Here is a 10,586-nt window from a genome sequence, read left to right on the forward strand (position 1 = left end):
AGCATAGTAGTAGTATTAGTAGTAGTAGTATTAGTAGTAGTAGCGTAGTAGTAGTAGTAGTAGCATAGTAGTAGTAGTAGTAGTAGCATAGTAGTAGTAGTAGTAGCATAGTAGTAGTAGTAGTAGTAGTAGTAGTAGTAGTAGTAGTAGTAGTAGTATTAGCATAGTAGAAGTATTAGTAGTAGTAGTATTAGTAGTAGTAGCGTAGTAGTAGTAGTAGTAGTAGTACATTAGTAGTAGTATTAGCATAGTAGTAGTATTAGTAGTAGTAGTATTATTACTATTATTAGTAGTAGTAGTAGTAGTAGTAGTAGCGTAGTAGTAGCATAGTAGTAGTAGTAGCATAGTAGTAGTAGTAGCATAGTAGTAGTAGTAGCATAGTAGTAGTAGTAGTAGTAGCATAGTAGTAGTAGTAGTAGCATAGTAGTAGTAGTAGTAGTAGTAGTAGTAGTAGTAGTAGTAGTAGTAGTAGTAGTATTAGCATAGTAGTAGTATTAGTAGTAGTAGTATTAGTAGTAGTAGCGTAGTAGTAGTAGTAGTAGTAGTAGTAGTACATTAGTAGTAGTATTAGCATAGTAGTAGTATTAGTAGTAGTAGTATTATTACTATTATTATTAGTAGTAGTAGTAGTAGTAGTAGCGTAGTAGTAGTAGTAGTAGCATAGTAGTAGTAGTACTAGTAGTAGTAGTAGTGGTATAGTAGTAGTACTAGTAGCAGAAGTAGTAGTGACAGCAGTAGTAATGTTAGTAGTTGAAGTAGTAGTAGTTGTAGTAGTATAGTAGTAGTAGTATAGTAGTAGTAGTAGTAGTACAGTAGTAGTATAGTAGTAGCACAGTAGTAGTAGTACAGTTGTAGTATGGTAGTAGTAGTAGTAGTGTAGTAGTAGTGGGAGTAGTAGTAGTAGTTGTAGTAGTATAGTAGTAGTAGTACTAGTAGCAGTAGTAGTAGTGACAGCAGTAGTAATGGTAGTAGTAGTAGTAGTATTGTAGTAGTAGTATAGTTGTATACCGTGAACAAACTTTTCTCTGCAAAACTCCAACCTCAATGATAAGGAAGGTGGAGGGCTGTGTCTGAAATGACTCCCTTTCCCCTATGTAGTGCACTACCTTTTAACCGGGGCCCATCGTGAATAGGGTGCCATTTTGGACACAAACCCAGGTCTGCAGGAGACAGTATTGTCCATTGAAGCCTGCCTGCTTCCTAACATTGAGGGTAATGTTTATAGCAGGTGAACCTACCCCCCAGGCCATTTGGGATGGGATTTAATTGGAACTGTATAGGAGTAGCAATATAAATGTTCTCTCTCAACCTGGGGTTCTAAGAACCACAGAAAACTACACTCCAAGATCACAGACAAACGAGCGGTGAAGCAATAGATATTTCAGACAATGCCCTGAAGTCAGAATGGAAATTATTTCCTTCCATCCCTGGTCGGAAAATCTATTTTTAGGTGAAGCAACCATTTTACACCCAGTTTTCCAAAATGGACGCTTTGGTTCCTGTTTGGGGGTTTGTTTCCCTGTGGGGTTCGAGGAAGGGACCCACCTCTCATCTCTCACTGACTGGAAGAGAGACTGCTGTTATGAACAGGAAGAGGTCTGACTGAAGATAGACTGCTGTTATGAACAGGAAGTTAAGAGGTCTGGCCAGAAGATAGACTGCTGTTATGAACAGGAAGAGGTCTGGCCGGAAAATAGACTGCTGTTATGAACAGGAAGAGGTCTGGCCAGAAGATAGACTGCTGTTATGAACAGGAAGATAAGAGGTCTGACTGAAGATAGACTGCCAGTAAGATTGCACCTAAATCAACAATTTATCAGATCATCAAGAACTTCAAGGAGAGCTGTTCAATTGTTGTGAAGAAGGCTTCAGGGCGCCCAAGAAAGTCCAGCAAGCTCCAGAACCGCCTCCTAAAGTTGATTCAGCTGCGGGATCGGGACACCACCAGTACAGAGCTTGCTCAGGAATGGCAGCAGGCAGGTGTCAGTGCATCTGAACCCACAGTGATGCGAAGACTTTTGGAGGATGACCTGGTGTCAAGAAGGGCAGCGAAGAAGCCACTTCTCTCCAGGAAAAACATCAGGGACAGACTGATATTCTGCAAAAGGTACAGGGATTGGACTGCTGAGGACTGGGGTAAAGTAATTTTCTCTGATAAATCCCCTTTCCAATTGTTGGGGCATCTGGAAAAAAGCTTGTCTGGAGAAGACAAGGTGAGAGCTACCATCAGTCCTGTGTCATGCCAACAGTAAAGCATCCTCAGACCATTCATGTGTGGGGTTGCTTCTCAGCCAAGGGAGTGGGCTCACTCACAATTTTGCCTAAGAACACAGCCATGAATAAAGAATGGTACCAACACATCCTGCGAGAGCAACTTCTCCCAACCATCCAGGAACAGTTTGGTGATGAACAATGCCTTTTCCAGCATGATGGAGCACCTTGCCATAAGGCAAAAGTGATAACTACGTGGCTCGGGGAACAAAATATCGATATTTTGGATCCATGGCCAGGAAACTCCCCAGACCTTAATCCCATTGAGAACTTGGTCAATCCTCAAGAAGTGGGTGGCCAACCAAAAACCCACCAATTCTGACAAACTCCAAGCATTGATTTTGCAAGAATGGGCTGCCATCAGTCAGGATGTGGCCCAGAAGTTAATTGACAGCATGCCAAGGTGGATTGCAGAGGTCTTGAAAAAGAAGGGACAACACTGCAAATATTGACTCTTTGCATCAACTTCATGTAATTGTCAATAAAAGCCTTTGACACTTATGAAATGCTTGACATTATACTTCAGTATTCCATAGTAACATCTGACAAAAATATCTAAAGACACTGAAGCAGCAAACTTTGTGGAAATTAATATTAGTGTCATTCTCAAAACTTTTGGCCACGACTGTAGTGTCTTTGGTTTTCGCGCCCTTCTCAGTCCCTTTGTCGACCAAGCGTCATACCGGTTTAGCCCACTAGGGGGCTTTCCCTTATCATTTCCCCGTAACCGTATCGACTGTTTGTTTGTTTTGCATTTCATAGTGAAGGCTGGGTTCGTGCAGATAACCAACAATTTATGACGTTTGGAATGAGACTGACTCGAGGTAAAGAATAATTCATTAATTAGAAGACTAATTGATCAGATATTGAAATATCTGAAGAGTTATATTAGGAACGTTTTCCTTGGTGCCCAGGACTTCCTAGTTAATTACATTTACATGATTAGTTTAATCACGTCATAATAATTACAGAGAATTGATTTATAAAATAACAGTCTCCAATTTAATGACGCCAAAGACACGACACCATGTTAATCTGACTTATTTGACTATTCACTGCGTATCTTAAATATATTTTTAACATTTTTTAAAATTGTAATCTTTAACTCTGCATTGCATAGGAGATGAGAGGACAGGAAATGTGAGGAGAAGAGAAGAGAAGAGAGGAGAGGAGAGGAAGAAGAGAGGAGAGGAGAGGAGAGGAGAGGAGAGGAGAGGAGAGGAGAGGAGAGGAAGAAGAGAGGAGAGGAGAGGAGAGGAGAGGAGAGGAGAGGAGAGGAAGAAGAGAGGAGGAGAAGAAGAGAGGAGGAGGAGGAGGAGGAGGAGGGAGAGGAGAGGAGAGGAGAGGAGAGGAGAGGGAGAGGAGGAGAAGAAGAGAGGAGGAGGAGGAGGAGGAGGAGGAGGAGGAGGAGGAGGAGGAGGAGGAGGAGGAGAAAGGAGAGAGGAGAGGAGAGAAGGAGAAAGGAGAGAGTAGAGGAGAAAAGAAGAGGAGAGGAGGAGAAGGAAAGGAGAGGAGGAGAGGAGAGGAAGAAGAGAGGAGAGGAGGAGAAGGCTAACTCAGAGTGGCAGGCAAGTCCGTGACAGAGGAGAAGGAAAGGGACCAGGAATGCATCCGAAATGGCACCCTAATCCCTGTATAGTGCACTACTGTTGACCAGTACCATTTGGGACTCAGAGCAGGGTACAGGCTGGAGGAAACGCCTGAGCAGGGAATGCTCTACAGAGCTGCCAAGCTGAAAACACAGCGTGACAGAGCCAGGAAGGGCAAGACATAACACTTACACAGTCCAGGAAGCTGCACCAGAGGACTAGGGACCGTTATCGCACAGTAGCAATGTGAGGTTATTCTAGAACAGTAACAAGGTGAGGTTATAACACAGCAACAAGGTGAGGTTATAACACAACAACAAGGTGAGGTTATAACACAGTAACAAGGTGAGGTTATTCTAGAACAGTAACAAGGTGAGGTTATAACACAGTAACACGGTGAGGTTATAACACAGCAACAAGATGAGGTTATAACACAGTAAAAGGGGGGGGGGGGGTTATAACACAGTAACAAGATGAGGTTATAACACAGTAACAAGATGAGGTTATAGAACAGTAACAAGGTGAGGTTATAACACAGTAACAAGGTGAGGTTATAACACAGTAACAAGGTGAGGTTATAGAACAGTAACAAGGTGAGGTTATAACACAGTAACAAGGTGAGGTTATAACACAGTAACAAGGTGAGGTTATAACAAGATGCATCTGTGTTGGACAGGATCACCAAGGACTGAAAGTGAAAGCAGGGTTGAGTGTTGACATTTAAGAAGGATAGGGGAGTGGACACAAGGAATCTAGGAAAGACTAATTGAGAAAGAGCCTGGATGCACCCGCGGTAGGAAGGAGGACAACGGGAGTGCAAGAGGCAGAATAGGTTGTAGGTTGACATTTAGAAACACACAAATTATTTTTTCTGACAGAAATCAAAGCCACGTGTTCATACATCACTGGTTTATGTTTAGCCCATAGAGGAAAACAGCTGTGTAACCTTTCCAAGTTCAAGTCAAAAACCGGTGAAATCACAGTCACAGAACCATTTTCCCAGCCAGAGATATTGCGAAAATTTGTGTGATATTAGTGTGATATTAGACCCCAGTAGATCCCTGTAGAACCCAGTAGACCCCAGTAGGTCCCAGTAGACCCCAGGAGGTCCCAGTAGACCCCAGTAGGTTCGAGTAGACCCCAGTAGTTCCCAGTAGACCCCAGTAGACCCCAGTAGGTCCCAGTAGACCCCAGTAGGCACCAGTAGGTTCAAGTAGGTCCCAGGAGACCCCAGAATGTACCAGTAGGTCACAGTAGACCCCAGTAGGCACCAGTAGGTCCCAGTAGGTCCCAGTAGACCCCAGTAGACACCGTAGGTCCCAGTACATCCCAGTAGACCCCAGTAGACACCAGTAGACCCCAGTAGGCACCAGTAGGTCACAGTAGGCACCAGTAGACCCCAGTAGACCCCAGTAGGCCCCAGTAGGTCCCAGTAAGTCATAGCATGTCCCTGTAGGTCCCTGTAGGCCCCAGTAGGCCCCAGTATGTCACAGTAGTCCCCAGAATGCCACAGTAGACCCCAGTAGATCCCTGTAGAACCCAGTAGATCCCAGTAGGTCCCAGTAGACCCCAGGAGGTCCCAGTAGACCCCAGTAGGTCCGAGTAGACCCCAGTAGGTCCGAGTAGACCCCAGTAGTTCCCAGTAGACCCCAGTAGGTCCCAGTAGACCCCAGTAGGCACCAGTAGGTTCAAGTAGGTCCCAGGAGACCCCAGAATGTACCAGTAGGTCACAGTAGACCCCAGTAGGCACCAGTAGGTCCCAGTAGGTCCCAGTAGACACCGTAGGTCCCAGTACATCCCAGTAGACCCCAGTAGACACCAGTAGACCCCAGTAGGCACCAGTAGGTCACAGTAGGCACCAGTAGACCCCAGTAGACCCCAGTAGGCCCCAGTAGGTCCCAGTAAGTCATAGCATGTCCCTGTAGGTCCCTGTAGGCCCCAGTATGTCACAGTAGTCCCCAGAATGCCACAGTAGACCCCAGTAGGTCACAGTAGACCCCAGTAAATCACAGTAGACCCCAGCAGGTCCCAGTAGACCCCATAATGCCCCAGTAGGCCCCAGTAGGTCCCAGTAGACCCTAGTAGGCCCCAGTAGGTCCCAGTAGACCCCTGTAGGTCCCAGTAGACCCCAGTTGGCCCCAGTAGACCCCAGTAGGCCCCAGTATGCCCCAGTAGGCCCCTGTAGACCCCAGTGGGCACCAGTAGGCACCAGTAGGTCCTAGTAGGCCCCAGTAGCCCCCGGTAGACCCCAGTAGGCCCCAGTAGGTCTCAGTAGACCCCAGTAGACCCCATTAGGTTCCAGTAGGTCCCAGTAGGTCATAGCATGTCCCTGGAGGTCCATGGAGGCCCCAGGAAACCCCAGTATGTCACAGTAAACCCCAGTATGCCACAGTAGACCCCAGTAGGTCACAGTAGACCCCAGTAGGTCCAAGTAGGTCCCTGTAGACCCCAGTAGACCCCAGTAGACCCCAGTAGGCCCTAGTAGGAACCAGTAGGCCCCAGTAGGTCCCTGTAGACCCCAGTAGGTCCCTGTTCACTTAGCTTTACTCCATCCTCTGATCTTCTGTCTGAATGAATAGAAAACCAACTGTTTAAATATGAAATATTGACAAACATCTGAAGAATCAGAGTGGAGCATGGTCTTTCTGGTGGAATCGGATCTGCACTCGGTAGGGTTCCAATATTATCCAGCTTAAACCAGTCATCATTAACGTAGACCCTTGGGAGCACAGATCAGACTTCAGGACAGTCTATGTTGATTTTTAGAGCTGGTATCTCCTGGTATAATTCTTCTGACCTTCAGTTAACATTACTACTTTAGACCAGAGCCCTATTCCCTATATAGTACACTACTTTAGACCAGAGCCCTATTCCCTATATAGTACACTACTATAGACCAGAGCCCTATTGCTATATAGTACACTACTATAGACCAGAGCCCTATTCCCTACATAGTACACTACTTTAGACCAGAGCCCTATTCCCTATATAGTACACTACTTTAGACCAGAGCCCTATTCCCTATATAGTACACTACTATAGACCAGAGCCCTATTGCTATATAGTACACTACTATAGACCAGAGCCCTATTCCCTACATAGTACGCTACTTTAGACCAGAGCCCTATTCCCTATATAGTGCACTACTTTAGACCAGAGCCCTATTCCCTATATAGTACACTACTTTAGACCATGGCCCTATTCCCTATATAGTGCACTACTTTGACCAAAGCCCTATTCCCTATATAGTGCACTACTTTGACCAGAGCCCTATTCCCTATATAGTGCACTACTTTAGACCAGAGCCCTTTGGGAGATAGGGTGCCATTTGGTACACAGTGTTGTCGAGGTTTATCTGAGGTGACCAGTGCCATGCATTGAGTGATGGTGGTCTCTCCTGTTGGCTCTGCTCTCTATCAGTAACCAGGATGGATATCTCCCTCTGAGGAACACAAGGAAACTAATTCTCCATTTGGGCTCTGAGGAATCCAATCCAATACCAGCACAGATACTGCCGGGGACCAGCTGGTTTACTTCCTGGATTAGAGCTAGTATATGGGGCTGAATAGGATAAATAACATTTTGTTACAGAGTTTCAAGGAAGCTATATATTTGTCTCGGTTGAACTAAATCTTCCCAAAATGACCCCAACGTGATCCCAAAGTGATGCCAACGTGATCCCAACGTGATGCCAACGTGATGCCGACGTGATCCCAACGTGATCCCAACGTGATGCCGGCGTGATCCCAACGTGATGCCGGCGTGATCCCAACGTGATGCTGGCGTCATGCCAACGTGAGGCCAACGTGATGCCGGCGTCATGCCAACGTGACCCCAACGTGATCCCAACGTGATGCCAACGTGATGCCAACGTGATGCCGACGTGATCCCAACGTGATCCCAACGTGATGGGGTTTATAGCAGGTTGTAATGGTAAATCTAAAATATGTTGGGGTTTATAGCAGGGTGTAATGGTAAATCTCTGATATGTAGGGGTTTATAGCAGGGTGTAATGGTAAATCTCTGATATGTTGGGGTTTATAGCAGGTTGTAATGGTAAATCTCTGATATGTTGGGGTTTATAGCAGGTTGTAATGGTACATCTCTGATATGTTGGGGTTTATAGCAGGTTGTAATGGTAAATCTCTGATATGTTGTTAGTTAGATGTCTCTAGTGGGGTTTATAGCAGGGTGTAATGGTAAATCTCTGATATGTTGGGGTTTATAGCAGGGTGTAATGGTACATCTCTGATATGTTGGGGTTTATAGCAGGTTGTAATGGTAAATCTCTGATATGTTGGGGTTTATAGCAGGTTGTAATGGTAAATCTCTGATATGTTGTTAGTTAGATGTCTCTAGTGGGGTTTATAGCAGGTTGTAATGGTAAATCTCTGATATGTTGGGGTTTATAGCAGGTTGTAATGGTAAATCTCTGATATGTTGGGGTTTATAGCAGGTTGTAATGGTAAATCTCTGATATGTTGTTAGTTAGATGTCTCTAGTGGGGTTTATAGCAGGTTGTAATGGTAAATCTCTGATATGTTGGGGTTTATAGCAGGGTGTAATGGTAAATCTCTGATATGTTGGGGTTTATAGCAGGTTGTAATGGTAAATCTCTGATATGTTGGGGTTTATAGCAGGTTGTAATGGTAAATCTCTGATATGTTGGGGTTTATAGCAGGGTGTAATGGTAAATCTCTGATATGTTGTTAGTTAGATGTCTCTAGTGGGGTTTATAGCAGGTTGTAATGGTAAATCTCTGATATGTTTGGGTTTATAGCAGGTTGTAATGGTACATCTCTGATATGTTGGGGTTTATAGCAGGGTGTAATGGTAAATCTCTGATATGTTGTTAGTTAGATGTCTCTAGTGGGGTTTATAGCAGGGTGTAATGGTAAATCTCTGATATGTTGGGGTTTATAGCAGGGTGTAATGGTACATCTCTGATATGTTGGGGTTTATAGCAGGTTGTAATGGTAAATCTCTGATATGTTGGGGTTTATAGCAGGTTGTAATGGTAAATCTCTGATATGTTGTTAGTTAGATGTCTCTAGTGGGGTTTATAGCAGGTTGTAATGGTAAATCTCTGATATGTTGGGGTTTATAGCAGGTTGTAATGGTAAATCTCTGATATGTTGTTAGTTAGATGTCTCTAGTGGGGTTTATAGCAGGTTGTAATGGTAAATCTCTGATATGTTGGGGTTTATAGCAGGGTGTAATGGTAAATCTCTGATATGTTGGGGTTTATAGCAGGTTGTAATGGTAAATCTCTGATATGTTGGGGTTTATAGCAGGTTGTAATGGTACATCTCTGATATGTTGGGGTTTATAGCAGGGTGTAATGGTAAATCTCTGATATGTTGTTAGTTAGATGTCTCTAGTGGGGTTTATAGCAGGGTGTAATGGTAAATCTCTGATATGTTGGGGTTTATAGCAGGGTGTAATGGTACATCTCTGATATGTTGTGGTTTATAGCAGGGTGTAATGGTAAATCTCTGATATGTTGGGGTTTATAGCAGGGTGTAATGGTAAATCTCTGATATGTTGGGGTTTATAGCAGGGTGTAATGGTACATCTCTGATATGTTGGGGTTTATAGCAGGGTGTAATGGTAAATCTCTGATATGTTGGGGTTTATAGCAGGGTGTAATGGTAAATCTCTGATATGTTGTTAGTTAGATGTCTCTAGTGGGGTTTATAGCAGGGTGTAATGGTAAATCTCTAGTGGGGTTTATAGCAGGGTGTAATGGTACATCTCTGATATGTTGGGGTTTATAGCAGGGTGTAATGGTACATCTCTGATATGTTGGGGTTTATAGCAGGGTGTAATGGTAAATCTCTGATATGTTGGGGTTTATAGCAGGGTGTAATGGTAAATCTCTGATATGTTGGGGTTTATAGCAGGTTGTAATGGTAAATCTCTGATATGTTGGGGTTTATAGCAGGTTGTAATGGTAAATCTCTGATATGTTGGGGTTTATAGCAGGGTGTAATGGTAAATCTCTGATATGTAGGGGTTTATAGCAGGGTGTAATGGTAAATCTCTGATATGTTGGGGTTTATAGCAGGTTGTAATGGTACATCTCTGATATGTTGGGGTTTATAGCAGGTTGTAATGGTAAATCTCTGATATGTTGTTAGTTAGATGTCTCTAGTGGGGTTTATAGCAGGGTGTAATGGTAAATCTCTGATATGTTGGGGTTTATAGCAGGGTGTAATGGTACATCTCTGATATGTTGGGGTTTATAGCAGGGTGTAATGGTAAATCTCTGATATGTTGTTAGTTAGATGTCTCTAGTGGGGTTTATAGCAGGGTGTAATGGTAAATCTCTGATATGTTGGGGTTTATAGCAGGTTGTAATGGTACATCTCTGATATGTTGTTAGTTAGATGTCTCTAGTGGGGTTTATAGCAGGTTGTAATGGTACATCTCTGATATGTTGGGGTTTATAGCAGGTTGTAATGGTACATCTCTGATATGTTGGGGTTTATAGCAGGTTGTAATGGTAAATCTCTGATATGTTGGGGTTTATAGCAGGTTGTAATGGTAAATCTCTGATATGTTGGGGTTCATAGCAGGGTGTAATGGTACATCTCTGATATGTTGGGGTTTATAGCAGGGTGTAATGGTAAATCTCTGATATGTTGGGGTTTATAGCAGGGTGTAATGGTAAATGGAAGGTGGTGGCCTGTGTCTGGTGAGGAAGGAAACAGACAAACAGACCCA

Source organism: Oncorhynchus mykiss, chromosome 21 (genome assembly GCF_013265735.2).
Source record: "Oncorhynchus mykiss isolate Arlee chromosome 21, USDA_OmykA_1.1, whole genome shotgun sequence".
Lineage (NCBI taxonomy): Eukaryota > Metazoa > Chordata > Actinopteri > Salmoniformes > Salmonidae > Oncorhynchus > Oncorhynchus mykiss.